This window comes from Helianthus annuus, chromosome 6, assembly GCF_002127325.2.
Source record: "Helianthus annuus cultivar XRQ/B chromosome 6, HanXRQr2.0-SUNRISE, whole genome shotgun sequence".
NCBI classification, from domain to species: domain Eukaryota; kingdom Viridiplantae; phylum Streptophyta; class Magnoliopsida; order Asterales; family Asteraceae; genus Helianthus; species Helianthus annuus.
In genome coordinates this window covers 68,292,000-68,308,027 of record NC_035438.2, presented here as the reverse complement: position 1 = coordinate 68,308,027, position 16,028 = coordinate 68,292,000, and the positions used below count along the sequence as shown (strand labels likewise).

At 43.1% G+C, this 16,028-nt stretch overlaps 1 non-coding gene across 1 annotated transcript; it reads right to left on the bottom strand.

Annotated features, from left to right (window-relative positions):
- Nucleotides 1-15,177: 15,177 nt before the first annotated feature.
- LOC118479982 lies at nucleotides 15,178-15,284 on the bottom strand. The gene has a single exon (XR_004861623.1). It is a non-coding gene; the product is annotated as a small nucleolar RNA R71 (small nucleolar RNA).
- Between the last annotated feature and the right edge of the window lie 744 nt (nucleotides 15,285-16,028).

Sequence of the window (16,028 nt, the reverse complement as noted above, 5' to 3'; positions counted from 1 at the left end):
TACCGGTCTAATATATCGAAATTCAGTATATTCCCATGCATATAGGTAATATGCTTGAACCCAGTTTTCAAAACGTTCGGCCCATCCACTATACTACTCAATACTCATAAGCTTAGGCGGTTTTTGCGTTGTTCCCGTTTCATTTTCAAGCATCGTATTCTGAGTAATAGTCATCGGACTAGCAAAGGCATTGTAAAACTCGTTCTCCATGATTCGGTATTTGAAAAATCACAAAATCAGTTTTTCAAACGAAATGAATTTCTCAAACGGAATGGTCTTTTCACGCGAAATGGACAATTCAAACGGAATGAACTTTCACACGAAATGAACGATTTCGTATGGAATGGCAAACTATTCCCAATTCGTGCGAAATGGAGTGACTTTCAAACGGAATCGATCCTGATTACTCACTTCGTGCGAAAAGAAATATTGTTTCAAACGAAATAGCCCTTGATACGAAATGAATCTCTGTTTCGTACGAAATGAAATGTATGCTTCACACGATATGATCTTTTGGTGCGAAATGAAATGGAAGTCCGTTTCGTGTGAAATGAATGCAATTGTAACACCCCGTGTTTTCAAAAGTCAAAGTCAAACTCAAGATTGAAGTCAAAGGAAGAAAAGATCGCTAATTGCGATCTGTCACTCTTCGATCAACTATTGATTTACTTCTTTGACTGTAGTTAGTCTATTTTATGTTTTGTTTTAGTTGTATTATGTGGAGTAATTAATCAAAATCGAAGTAATCGAAAATTTATCGACGCGAAACGCTTTACGACTGTGAATAATAGGAAGTAACAATGCGATAAAGTCAATTAATCATTAATCAAGCTAATCAAATCAACATCGAACCCGAAACTCGAATTATGCAACTTTGGTGTTATTATACGTGTATGTGTGCCTTATGTGTTACTTGTGCGTGTTTACTTTATATTATATGTGGTTATCAATCGAATCGAAACTTGAAACTCAATCGAACTCAATCGCAATCGAATCGAAATCGAAATCAGATATGAAATATAGATGCTTCTATGTAGATATAGTAGTTGGGATTAAAAGTAATTTGAATAGGAAACTCTTTCGTATTCGCATCATCCTCAATCGAAATCGAAATATCAAAAATCGTCGCACCGAACACTCGAATCAGCCAGCTGAACGATCAGGCTCTCAGCCGATCGAACAGCCCAGCCGATCGGACTGCTGTCCGATCGGACAGGCTGTCCAATCGGGATGCCTGGCCGATCGGCCAGCCCTTTCCTCTTTTGGCAGCCTATAAATACCCCTGTCATTGTCATCTTTACCACTTTTGGAAAGCTCTGACCGACCAGCTCGTGCTCTCATCCTTTTTCTCAGATTTCTCTCAATTCCGGTAAGATCTCATCCTAAATCTTGTACTTGCTTGATCTATGCACACTCCTACACCTTTCTATCTCTCAAATCATAACTTTTAACCGTGAAATCATCAAGATTCTAGTATTCTAGGATGATGTCATCATGGTGTTCTTGAGGAACTTCATGATTTGGCCTCAATCCACCAAGAATAACTTGGATCTAGCCGATTTCCACATAAACAAACAAAGATCTGTGATAGATCTAAACATTTACACGGTAAAAAGGATTGAAAGAATGTTTTCCAACCTTCTTCAACTCTTTTACACTCAATGCCTTCAAACAGTAGAAACAGAGCTTGTACCGACTTACTAATCATCTTAGTAGTTGTGCGGTTCAAGATTCGGATTCTATCCACGAGGTTCACGATTTCGGGTGAAACATTAAGCTCTGTTCCCAACAGTTTTACTGGCCGGACTTGGGTGATTCCTGTCCGATCAGGAGAAACAAATAAGAACAAAGGTCCTATGGTTCAACTTGTTGTCAAAATGCCTCGATATAACGACAAACAATCAGAACAGCCAAGTGTTAGACGAACAGGCCGACCAGGTCAGGAAGCTGACCGATTGGGCTGACCGGCCAAACGGACAGCCTAGCTGATCGGACAAGCCAGCCGATCGACCAGGCCAGCCGATCACCACACTTTAAAATTTTCGTGAAGTCTAGTATTGAACGAAATATTGTTCGATCAGACTACAATCTGTTTGAATTACTCTTCGGATCATGAGATACTATGCTTCTACACTTAATCGATTTTCGGCATGTTCAACACGTTGGGAGTGCCACCCGAACGACCAAGCCATCCGACCAGGTGACACCCTGATAAGAACTTGTTTACTGAAGTACCTAACCGATCGGGTAAGCTGACCAATCGAACGGACCGTTCGATCGATCGACCTGAAAGGTAAGGATACTTTAATGTTTTCAAATGCTACAACGAAAACTTCAAAAGTCAAACCATCATACAGAAACATATCTTACTCAAAGGAAGAAACAATCCACTCGAGCAGCCCATCCGATCGGCCTACCGACCGACCGGACAGGCTGTCCGAACTGACTGATTGACCGAACGGTCAAGCCGTCCGATCGGACCTACCGTCCGATCGACCAGGCCGTCTGACTCTCCAAAACTTGTTTCCATTTTACGCGTTGCTCATCGTTATGCTATTGAACTATTCAGGCTAACCCTACTCCCAAGCGCTCCCTTCAATCCATCAATCGATGTGAGTATACTTGATCCCTTTTTGCTTTAGCATTTTTGGGTGTTACATACGTTACTTATTCTAAATCACAATCGAACACACTACTCAATTACTTTAAGCGCTAACCGTTACCGCATGTATTACGTGACTAAATGAATGCTTGTTGTTATGTTTACACGTGGAATGTTGTCTACCTGCCTTAACGACGATAGTACTATAGTTTGGACTCAGCACCCGTTCACACGGGGGTTGTTAAGGTCAATTACTTGCATGGATTACGGTGGTAATCATGTATTGCGAACTGCCTTGGGCAGTCAACCCGCAGTCATTGGTATCGATAGATCCATGTCGATAATTAACATGCTTCGTTTTCATCTGTGTACGTGCTGGTTATGCGTAAACTTTTTCGAACTCTATATGCTATTATCAAACTTGTATGCTCACCTTTACATTATATGTATTGACTTTATTTTAACGTATGTGACAGGTGTTTAAGATGCATATCTGCTAGGAAAGCGAGGCTAGAATAAAGCTCTAGAGCCCAACATATAGTTGTCGGTAGTGGTCAATTTAAGGGTCTCTAGAAGCGGATAAACAATTGTTGTATTAAATCTGAGTTGTCGGAACAGAATATTTGCTTAGATGTTATCTGTAATAATTTGTTTGCTATTTGAGGTACGGTATGGGATGTATTATATAAATTGAATAGTGATAATAGTTGTTATGGAAACTTCTGGACAATCTGTTTCACTTAGTGCCATGCCCCGATGATTCCGCCATCGGTTGGGGTGTAACAGATTGGTATCAGAGCCATAACTATAGGGAATTAGGCTAGACTCGACCTAGTCCGGTCGATGTCTTAGAGACCTAGACTGTCGTTAGGAACCAACAGACCAAGTTTATGTGCTACCACTCGCATACTCTACACTATCACTGCACTTGAATTTCCAAATAGAGACATGCGATTAAGTCGAGATTAGGTGTGAAAACCGCAAACTCTCGACAAAGTTGCTTGCTCAATACTGTTTTCTTATCAGCTTATCCATGATTTCTTCATTATTTTTCAATAACGAACGCTTGTTCAACGAGGAGAATTATACCAAATCAGGAGTGAAATCCATATTTTGATGAATAATCTCCTCAATTTTACTAAAAACAAGGAAGAAGTTGCTAAGCCAGGGGTGAAACCCTAACCTTGACAACTCATTCCGACTTTTATATATCTCCCCAAAACCTCGACGGACTCCAACGACCTGAACTCACGAGTATGACCTAGGGAGTGCATGCTGAATGCCCAAGAATCGAGGCAGAAACACGATCCCGAAAGTCGAAATGTGACGACAAGCCTATTGAGAATAGTTGAATCGCTTTGGGTAGTCGATGTCTAATAGCCGCAGACAATCTATTTCTCGATTTTATGTGTTTCGATTCTGAGCCCGCAACTGCTAACTCTGATAATTCGTCGATTTTATGTGCTTTATGTGTATTTATCTGTTTATGTGTTTAAATTTTTGGAAAATTGTTCGATTTTTGCTATCACTTCGATCGACACACACGACTCGCATTGCCCTTCTATCTCAAACCGGTAACAAGTCGCTACGAATCTAGACATCATTATGCTATACTATACGACTGTACTATACTACTCTATGTGCTATATGCGACCGATATAAATGAATGACACGCGAGCTTTGAAAGATAGGTTTCTGTATTCTGACTGCCTCTGTGATTAAATGCTTATGTGTTGGTGTGCTTCTGTGATTCTGTGATCTACGTGCTTATGTGCTACTGTGTTTACGTGAATGTGTGGTTATGTGCGTACGTGTTATTTTGATTGCATGCCCTATTGTGTTCCTGAGCTTTAGTTAGAACTAGACGTGTGAGGTGAGATTCGATCATATTGTGTTGAGTCCTGTGACGATGTCTGCTGCAGACAATGTCGTCTGGATCCCGACACCACCTTACTCGCCAAGAAAAGAGGGACAAGCGTCTTGCTGCTATCATCGCCAAACAAGTAGCAAAAGCTGTGAGCGACGTCTACGAGAACGTCAGCAAATCGTCCGAGGAGTCGAAAATCGAAGCTCCTAAGGATGCTACTAGGACTGTTTTCAGCTTCAAACAGTTCAAGGCATGCAGACCGAAAGAGTTTACCAGAGAAGATGGCCCTACCGCTATGTTTCAATGGTTTGATTCTGTCGAAGTCACTCTGCGCCAAAACGGTTGTCCTAGAAAATCTTCGTACCCCAAACGCAACTGGCGTCTTCCAGTCCCGAGCTCAAGACTGGTGGACTGCCGAACGAAACAAAGGCGGGAATGATGCAGCTTATGAGCTGACTTGGGAAGAGCTGAAAGCCATTATGATGGACGAATTATGCCCTCCCCATGAACGCCAAAAGTTGGAGGACGAGTTTTGGAACATCAAGCAGAAGGATGGAGACAACGCTGCCTTAACTGCTCGCTTTAAGCAGCTTAGCATTATCTGTCCCGATCAAGTCAAGACGTCCGAGATAGCGATCAAGAAGTACATTCGAGCTCTACCCGATTGTGTTTCCGATTTCGTTCACGCTGCCAAGACATCATCGATTGAGGAGACTTACTTGCTTGCCGCCGAGATCAATGACAAGCGGGTAAAATCTGGTTTCTGGGATAAGCCCTCCAAGTCTCTGCATCAAGCTACAACTGCACCAACCACCGACACCACCACTGCTCAACCATCCAAGTCATCACGCCGAAAGAAGAAGCACAACAACAGCAGCTCCAGCAACAAGAACTGTGCTGTCACTACCACTGCTGCTCCTCTGCAAGCCGTACCGGCTCAGCAGCAGTCTCACCACCGACCAGCACAAGTGACATATGCACCGCCAGCAAAGCGTGAATACACAGGTCCCCACCCGCTTTGCCCGACATGGTCATATCATCATTCGGTGGGTCTCGCCTGTCGTTTCTGCGCTCATTGCAACTTTTACAGGCATTTCACTGCCAGCTGTCGTTATGGTCCCCGTATCACCGCAGCTCCTACCAATGCTCATCAAGCTCTACTCCCAGCCCCGCAAGGCCAACACGCAGCTCAAGTACCCGCAGTCAATGCTTGAGTCTGCTTTGCATGTGGTGATCCTAACCACTTTGCAAACATGTGCCCAAACAGGGTTGTGAAGCAAGAGCCCCAACAACAGCAGCAACAGCCTCAGCAGCAGCAACAAGCAGCACGCGCCAGAACCTTCAACATCAATGCTCGTCAAGCCCATGCTGACAACAACGTGGTTAATGGTACGTTCCTTGTGAATGGTATTTATGCATCGTGTTTATTTGATACTGGAGCCGATAACTGCTTTGTGTCATTTGAATTCGAGAAGCTCCTTAGTCGTAAGCGCTCTTATCTCCCCACGTCATTCGATGTTGAAGTCGCTACTGGAAGAACTGTCGTCGTTAATTCTATTCTTCGTGATTGTACTCTCGAGCTCAACAATCACATCTTCCCAATCGACCTCATCCCAATGCAACTCGGAAGTTTTGACATCATAGTAGGCATGGACTTTCTACGCGAAAACCATTCCGAAGTTGTGTGCTTTGATAAAATGATTCGATTCTCACTCGCAAACGATGATCTATTATGTGTATACGGTGAAACTGCTTCGAAAGGTCTCAAGCTCATGTCATGTGTCCAAGCTAGCAAGTATCTCCGCAAGGAATACCGAGCTGTCTTGGCCAACATTGTAGTAGCAGAGAAGGAAAAGAAAAAGAAGGCCGAAGTTAAAGACGTTCCAGTGTTCCGTGAATTTCCTCAGGTGTTCCCTGATGATCTTCCTGGGCTACCGCCAAGTCGTGATATCGACTTTCGTATCGACCTCATTCCTGGAGCTAACCCTGTCGCCAAAGCCCCTTATCGACTCGCGCCATCCGAAATGCGGGAACTCTCGAACCAACTCCGGGAATTACTTGAAAAAGGCTTTATTCGCCCGAGCACCTCTCCTTGGGGCGCACCAGACCTTTTCGTTAAAAAGAAGGATGGGTCGTTCAGGATGTGCATCGACTATCAGGAATTGAATAAGTTAACCATCAAGAACCGCTATCCCCTACCTCGTATAGATGACTTGTTTGATCAGCTACAAGGTGCTACGTGTTTCTCGAAGATCGATCTACGTTCAGGCTATCATCAACTGCACATTCAGGAAGAAGATATACCCAAAACCGCTTTTCGCACTCGATACGGCCACTACGAGTTCGTTGTTATGCCTTTTAGTTTAACCAACGCTCCCGCGGTTTTCATGGATCTGATGAATCACGTGTGTAAGCCATTTCTAGACCGTTTCGTCATCGTGTTCATCGACGATGTCTTGATCTATTCCAAGTCGAAAGCCGAACATGCGCAACATCTACGCTTGGTTCTCGAGCTACTCCAGGGGAATCAACTCTATGCCAAGTTCTCCAAGTGCGAATTCTGGTTAGAGGAGGTTCAGTTTCTGGGTCACATCGTTAATAGTCAAGGTATACACGTCGATCCCGCGAAGATTGAAGCAGTTAAGAGTTGGATTATGCCTAAGAACCCGTCTGAAGTCCGTTCATTTCTCGGATTAGCGGGCTATTATCGACGATTTATCGAAGGATTCTCTAAGATCGATGTGCCGCTTACCATTCTTACGCATAAAGACAAGCCTTTTATTTAGGGAACCGAACAAGAGACTGCCTTTCAAACCCTCAAGCATATGCTTTGCAATGCTCCTGTTCTCACCTTGCCCGATGGAAACAACGACTTCATTGTCTATTGTGATGCCTCCAACCTTGGTCTTGGTTGTTTTCTTATGCAGCGAGACAAGGTTATAGCTTACGCATCTCGTCAGCTCAAAATCCACGAGAAGAACTACACAACCCATGATCTTGAGCTAGGCGCGGTTGTCTTTGCATTGAAGATTTGGCGACACTACCTGTATGGTACCAAGTGTACGATCTTCACCGATCACAGGAGTTTACAACACATCTTTAATCAGAGGGAACTTAACATGCGTCAACGCCGATGGGTAGAACTTTTTAACGATTACGACTGTGAGATTCGTTATCACCCAGGCAAAGCAAATGTTGTTGCCGACGCGCTCAGTAGACGGAGTTATTTGCTCAGTATTCGCAATACTCAAGCCCAGCACGATCTCGAAACCCTCATCCGCGAAGCCCAACATGCTTGTTTTAATGAACGCACCTTGAAGAAGGAAAGAATCTATCACGATGGAGCTCAGCTTGTCAGCAAATCGAATGGGATCTTCTATTATCTGGACCGAATTTGGATCCCTAAGCGGACCGATTTGCGAAAGATTCTAACGGATGAAGCCCACAAATCCCGATATTCTATTCATCCTGGTGCTGACAAAATGTACCAGGATCTTCGCTACAAGTACTGGTGGCCGGGCATGAAAAGGGATATCGCTCTCTATGTTGGAAGATTCCTGACTTGTGCAAGAGTAAAGGCTGAATATCAAAGACCCTCTGGCCTACTCGAACAGCCGCCAATCCTGATTTGGAAGTGGGAGAGTATAGCTATGGATTTCATAACCAAACTTCCACCCACGCCATCAGGTCACGACAGTATTTGGGTTATAGTTGATCGACTGACCAAATCAGCCCACTTTTTGCCAATACGAGAAGACTACAAAGTAGAACGATAGCCCGAATCTACACCAACGAGATCATTTGTAATCATGGTACGCCTCGCGACATCATCTCTGACCGTGATGCTCGGTTTACCTCGCGATTGTGGGAAACGTTTCAAGCGGCTCTTGGTACGTCACTTAACTTAAGTACCGCATTCCATCCTCAAACCGACGGACAGACTGAAAGAACGATTCGTACTCTTGAAGACATGCTCCGTGCGTGTGTCATAGACTTCCGTGGTAATTGGAATAAATACCTGTCGCTAGTCGAATTCTTGTACAACAACAGCTATCATGCCAGCATACAAATGGCACCCTTCGAGGCTTTATATGGAAGAAGATGTTGATCGCCGATTGTATGGCACGAGATCGGTCATTCGCAACTAACCGGTCCTGAGCTACTGCAAGAAACGACTGACAAGGTTCTCCAGATCCGAGACAACCTGTTGAAAGCTCGACGTAGACAGAAAAGTTACGCCGATAGAAGACGCAAGCCCCTTGAATTTGACGTTGGTGACTACGTACTCCTAAAGGTATCACTTTGGAAGGGTGTGGTCAGATTCGGCAAGAAAGGGAAACTAGCGCCTCGATATGTTGGACCTTTCAAGATTATGGAAAGGATCGGAAAAGTCGCCTACAGACTCGAACTACCGGAGGAACTTAGTAACGTACACCCGACTTTCCATGTGTCAAACCTCCGAAAGTGCCTAGCTGACCATGATCTAATTGTACATCTCGACGACCTTCAAATCAACGAAACACTACACTTCATGGAGAAGCCTGTTGAAATCATGGATCGCCAAACCAAGCAACTCAGGCGTTCGCGCATTCCTATCGTGAAAGTCCGATGGGAAGGCAAACGTGGCGCGGAGTTCACTTGGGAACTCGAAAGCGACGTGAAGGAGAAGTACCCGCAATTGTTCAAGTGAAAGTCTAGAGAGAGAAAGTGGCAAGGTGATTCACGGTGCTGTACAGCTTTCAGCCTAATTTCGGGACGAAATTCACTAAAAAAGGGAGGCTGTAACACCCCGTGTTTTCAAAAGTCAAAGTCAAAGTCAAGATTGAAGTCAAAGGAAGAAAAGATCGCTAATTGCGATCTGTTACTCTTCGATCAACTACTGATTTACTTCTTTGACTGTAGTTAGTCTATTTTATGTTTTGTTTTAGTTGTATTATGTGGAGTAATTAATCAAAATCGAAGTAATCGAACATTTATCGACGCGAAACGCTTTACGACTGTGAATAATAGAATGTAACAATGCGATAAAGTCAATTAATCATTAATCAAGCTAATCAAATCAACATCGAACCCGAAACTCGAATTATGCAACCTTGGTGTTATTATACGTGTGTGTGTGCCTTATGTGTTACTTGTGCGTGTTTACTTTATATTATATGCGGTTATCAATCGAATCGAAACTCGAAACTCAATCGAACTCAATCGCAATCGAATCGAAATCGAAATCAGATATGAAATATAGATGCTTGTATGTAGATATAGTAGTTGGGATTAAAAGTAATTTGAATAGGAAACTCTATCGTATTCGCATCATCCTCAACCGAAATCGAAATATCAAAAATCGTCGCACCGAACACTCGAATCAGGCAGCTGAACGATCAGGCTCTCAGCCGATCGAACAGCCCAGCCGATCGGACTGCTGTCCGATCGGACAGGCTGTCCGATCGGGATGCCTGGCCGATCGGCCAGCCCTTTCCTCTTTTGGCAGCCTATAAATACCCCTGTCATTGTCATCTTTACCACTTTTGGAAAGCTCTGACCGACCAGCTCGTGCTCTCATCCTTTTTCTCAGATTTCTCTCAATTCCGGTAAGATCTCATCCTAAATCTTGTACTTCCTTGATCTATGCACACTCCTACACCTTTCTATCTCTCAAATCATAACTTTTAACCGTGAAATCATCAAGATTCAAGTGTTCTAGGATGATATCATCATGGTGTTCTTGAGGAACTTCATGATTTGGCCTCAATCCACCAAGAATAACTTGGATCTAGCCGATTTCCACATAAACAAACAAAGATTTGTGATAGATCTAAACATTTACACGGTAAAAAGGATTGAAAGAATGTTTTCCAACCTTCTTTCAACTCTTTTACACACAATGCCTTCAAAACGGTAAAACGGAGCTTGTACCGACTTACTAATCATCTTAGTAGTTGTGCGGTTCAAGATTCGGATTCTATCCACGAGGTTCACGATTTCGGGTTAAACATTAAGCTCTGTTCCGAACAGTTTTACTGGCCGGACTTGGGTGATTCCTGTCCGATCAGGAGAAACAAATAAGAACAAAGGTCCTATGGTTTAACCCGTTGTCAAAATGCCTCGATATAACGACAAACAATCAGAACAGCCAAGTGTTAGACGAACAGGCCGACCAGGTCAGGAAGCTGACTGTCCAAACGGACAGCCTAGCCAATCGGACAAGCCAGCCGATCGACCAGGCCAGCCGATCGGCTAGCACATGGCCCCACACTTTAAAAATTTCATGAAGTCTAGTATTGAACGAAATACTGTTCGATCGGACTACAGTCTGATTGAATTACTCTTCGGATCATGAGATACTATGCTTCCACACTTAATCGATTTTCGACATGTTCAACACGTTGGGAGTGCCACCTGAACGACCAAGCTGTTCGACCAGGTGATACCCTGATAAGAACTTGTTTACTGAAGTACCTAACCGATCGGTTAAGCCGACCGATCGAACGGACCATTCGATCGATCGACCTGAAAGGTAAGGATACTTCAATGTTTTCAAATGCTACAACGAAAACTTCAAAAGTCAAACCATCATACACAAACATATCTTACTCAAAGGAAGAAACAATCCACTCGAACAGCCCATCCGATCGGCCTACCGACCGACCGGACAGGCTGTCCGAACGGATTGATTAACCGACCGGTCAAGCCGTCCGATCGGACCTACCGTCCGATCGACCAGGCCGTCCGACTCTCCAACACCTGTTTCCATTTTACGCGTTGCTCATCGTTATGCTATCGAACTATTCAGGCTAACCTTACTCCCAAGCGCTCCCTTCAATCCATGAATTGTTGTGAGTATACTCGATCCCTTTTTGCTTTAGCACTTTTGGGTGTTACATACGTTACTTATTCTAAATCACAATTGAACACACTACTCAATTACTTTAATCGCTAACCGTTACCGCATGTATTGCGTGACTAAATGAATGCTTGTTGTTATGTTTACACGTGGAATGTTGTCTACCTGCCTTAACGACGATAATACTATAGTTTGGACTCAGCCCCCATTCACACGTGGGTTGTTAAGGACAATTACTTGCATGGATTATAGTGGCAATCATGTATTGCGAACTGCCTCGCGCAGTCAACCCGCAGTCATTGGTATCGATAGATCCATGTCGATAATTAACATGCTTCGTTTTCATCTGTGTACGTGCTGGTTATGTGTAAACTATTTCGAACTCTATATGCTATTATCAAACTTGTATGCTCACCTTTACATTATATGTATTGACTTTATTTTAACGTATGTGACAGGTGTTTAAGATGCATATCTGCTAGGAAAGCGAGGCTAGAATAAAGCTCTAGAGCCCAACAAATAGTTGTCGGTAGTGGTCAATTTAAGGGTCTCTAGAAGCAGATAAACAATTGTTGTATTAAACCTGAGTTGTCGGAACAGAATATTTGCTTAGATGTTATCTGTAATAATTTGTTTGCTATTTGAGGTACGGTATGGGACGTATTATATAAATTAAATAGTGATAATAGTTGTTATGGAAACTTCTGGAGAATTTGTTTCGCTTAGTGCCATGCACCGATGATTCTGCCATCGGTTGGGGTGTGACAGCAATGTTCAAACGAAATGATACCAATTCGTACGAAATGGTGATGACGTCACCTTTTCCGGACAGTTTTTCAATAAATTGATCAAGTTTTAAGCCGTTTTTTGATCTGATACTTTCTAGGGTTTGTTAAAACACTGTTTTGCAAGTTATATTTGAAATCAAGCCATTTTATATGTGAAAACTTGGTTAATTTTGAAAAGAAGATGTAGAAATCAGAATTTGCAGCTGAAATGGTAAGAAATCTTCCTCCTGAGCTCTGATACCACTTGTAGGATCGTTTGCACGACCAAACGAGTCGTTCAAAAGAGATCTCGTCCAATACGAGTGGCGGAAACAAACGTATCGGAGTTACTTCAGCTGATTTGCATAGAGATTCACTTTAAACTGTCTCTATATTGATATCAGATCGTTTTACAAAGCTGTCGGCAGAGCTTCGCTACCGGAATCAGAACGTTACAAATGAAAAGGTCAAGACACATATTATAGGCCTGCCCATTTCGCACGAAATAGTTCAAACGAAATGGACTTGCCATTTCGTACGAAATGGCCACTACCATTTCGTGCAAAATGAACATTTCCCATTTCGTGCGAAATGGTCAAACTCACAAGTTTCTCGAATATCGTGCCCTGATCTTTCAAATCTAATACAAGACTCGATACAAGACGAAGTCGACAGACATATTCACCAACACCTGACCTCCCGACAGCATCTTCCCAAGCAAAACAAGAGAATAGAAGGCTGAACACGCCCCGTGCTCAGTGAGCACGGGGGCGTGCCCAAGTGTCAACAGAAAAGACAAAGTTGTAGAAGCTTCTATCACCCACCACGGGGGCGTGCCCACTGGACACGGGGTCGTGGTCAACTCTAAGATTTGCAGAATCTAGAGAAATCTTGATAGTACAGATACGCTTCTGCACACGGGGTCGTTCTCAGCGGACACGTGGGTGTGGTCAACTAATGTAGACAAACTACAATTAATGAAGAAAGAGAAGGAGGATGGACACGGTGCCGTGCCCGAGCTACTGTTCAGGCTATAAATAGGGGTGATTGGCTCATTTGCAAACCATCCCTAGGCACACCACCTCTCTCACACTTCACCCACCCACCACCACCATCACAACACCATCATCCACCACCATCATCCATCATCCATCATAGAGTGTGTGAGTCGTCTCGGGATCCAAGATTGATCGTAAGAGTTCTTGACAATCAAAGGCCATGTTTTCCTAAGTCCCTTACATCACTTGGTGAAGACAAGTGTCTAGTGTAATACTTTTTATTTTTAATCTTTTCGCACTTTTTATTTGGTTATGTATTAGTGACTTTAATAATTAGTTTCTTATGTTGAAAGGTGATTCTTCCTTATCGTTTGTCCGTGGTGTCTTGGCATTATTTTACTGTCTATATAAAATAAAAGATTTTCACCATTCATATCTCCATGGTCTATATGGAGATATGTTGGCTACCTGGTCGGGGGTTAAGGGAACGGTTTGGTAAGAGTCTTGCCTTGTTCAGTGTATAGATTCTGCAAGGACCTGGGTCAAATTTAGTAGGACCTCCTTCAATACCCATCGGTATTGGATGGCGGGGGTCCAAACTCTTTGATCCCCTCATATGTAAGATACTATTAAAACTTTTACCCGGCTACTTAGGACTGTATCCCTGCTGACTCAGACTACTTAGCCGAGGGTAACGTCACCTTCAAAAGAGGGACCTACCACATTATGCATTAATAACTTAATTAATTATCTTTCAATAATCCGACCCTTTAGGATTGCATCCTTGCTGACTCAAACTACTGGGTTGAGGGTAACGTCACCTTCAAAAGAGGGGCCTACTACAATAACTAAGATAATCTCTTAAAAAGTGCAAAAGTGCGGAAATAATCAAAGGTTACACTACACACGAGTCGGATCCAAGTGATTCATCTTGTCTATCTGTTTTTACTTTTATTTTATTTTTCAACATTTTAGTTAGTTTTATTTTTCTAGTTCAAAAACCTTTTTCTAACTTTTGATTTGATTAGACGTTGAGGATAAACCGATACTAAAAGCTCTTGTGTCCTTGGACGACCTCGGTATCTTACCAACACTATACTACGCTCACGATGGGTGCACTTGCCCATATGTGTGTTTAGTATTAGTAAATATCGTGTTTTATAAATTTAAAACTTGCCTAAAAAGTGTTAAAGGACTTAAAATATAACACACTTCACGCACATCAAGTTTTTGGCGCCGCTGTTGGGGACGCAAGGATTTTAAGAAAGTTAGGAATCAACGGCCTAATCATTTTTTTTTTTCTAATTTTTTTTTGTTTTTTTATTTCTTAATTTTTCAGCTTCTGCAGAGCTTAGCACGTGCCCAGCATTGTTACTCGCAGTTTTTATTTTCCGAGTTACAGAGAGTTGAGCACGGGGCCGTGTCGGTGCAACACGGGGCCGTGTTGAACTCCCCAGTAACAGGGATCCGGGAAACACTAACTGTATCTCCAACCACGGGCCGTGTTCATCTGAAAACGGGGCTGTGGTGACGCTTCTGACCAACGTTCTTTTTGTTTTTATTGCAGGACTTCGAACTCAGGCACCACATCTGAACTCTCCACGTAGTGTATGAGCTCCAGTTCTAGTAGAGAAATAAAAGAACCCCTAGACGAACCCGAACGCTTTCTAAGAAGAAGACTTAAAGCTAAAAACCAAGAGAAAGTTTCGGGGGACCCACTTCCAATGGTGGAACAACGTACCCTCATGGATTATCTACGACCCACCGTGGGTAATATCGGCGCCACTATCAATGCACCGAATGTCGAAGCCAATAACTTCGAGCTTCAGCCACATTTGATACAAATGCTTCAAAACTCCGCAACCTTCCATGGGCTTGCGGACGAGGATCCTCATCTACATATTACTAATTTCTTAGAAATATGTGATACCTTTCGGATCAATGGAGCATCAAACGACGCCATCCGCCTTCGAATGTTTCCATTTTCACTAAAAGACCGAGCTAAGGCTTGGCTTTATGCCCTCCCAGTTGGCTCGGTAAACACCTGGGATGAACTAGCCCAAAAGTTTCTATATAAGTATTTCCCTCCTGCTAAAACGGCTAAATTAATGACTGAAATTAATACATATTCACAAGAGGATGGGAAGTCCTTATATGAAACTTGGGAAAGGTTCAAGGAGCTACTAAGAAAGTGTCCTCATCACGGTCTTGCGGTGTGGTAATAAGTATCCACTTTCTACAATGCGTTGTTGCTACACACAAGACAAACACTTGACTCTAGCTCCGGGGGACTTTTAGGTAATCGTCGCCCAAATGAAATATATAATAAAATTGAGGAAATAGCTCAAACCAATTTTCAGTGGCACACTCCCCAAGGCATTAAATCTATTGCCCCGGGCGCCCATAAGGTTGATGAAAGCACTTCTTTACAAGCCCAAATCGAGGCCCTTTCTTCCAAAATCAAAAAGCTAGAAATGGCAAAAACAGCCTTGGTCATGGCTTGTGAAGGGTGTGGTGGGCCACATGAAAGTTGGAGTTGTACGAAAGAAGTAGATGATCAAACAGACTCGGTAAACAACATTGATAATAGACCTAGGCCGTCGGGTCCTCCAACGGGTACCTACAACCAAGGATGGCGTAACCACCCTAACCTTGGTTGGAGAGAACCCGGCAATGGTAGTAACCAACAAAATCTAAACCAACGAACAAACTTTCAACAACCAAGAATCGAGTCACAAAATTTCTCTCAACAACAAGGTGGACGAGAAAGTCTTGAAGATACTGTATCTCGCCTCACCTCCGACACCGAAAAGAAAAACTCAGATCGATTTCAACAATTGGAATCGAATTTTAGAAATCAACAAGCTAGTATACAAAACATTGAAAAGCAACTAAATCAAATAGCTCAGAATTTCTCCGAGAGACCACAAGGCGCGTTACCAAGTAATACCGA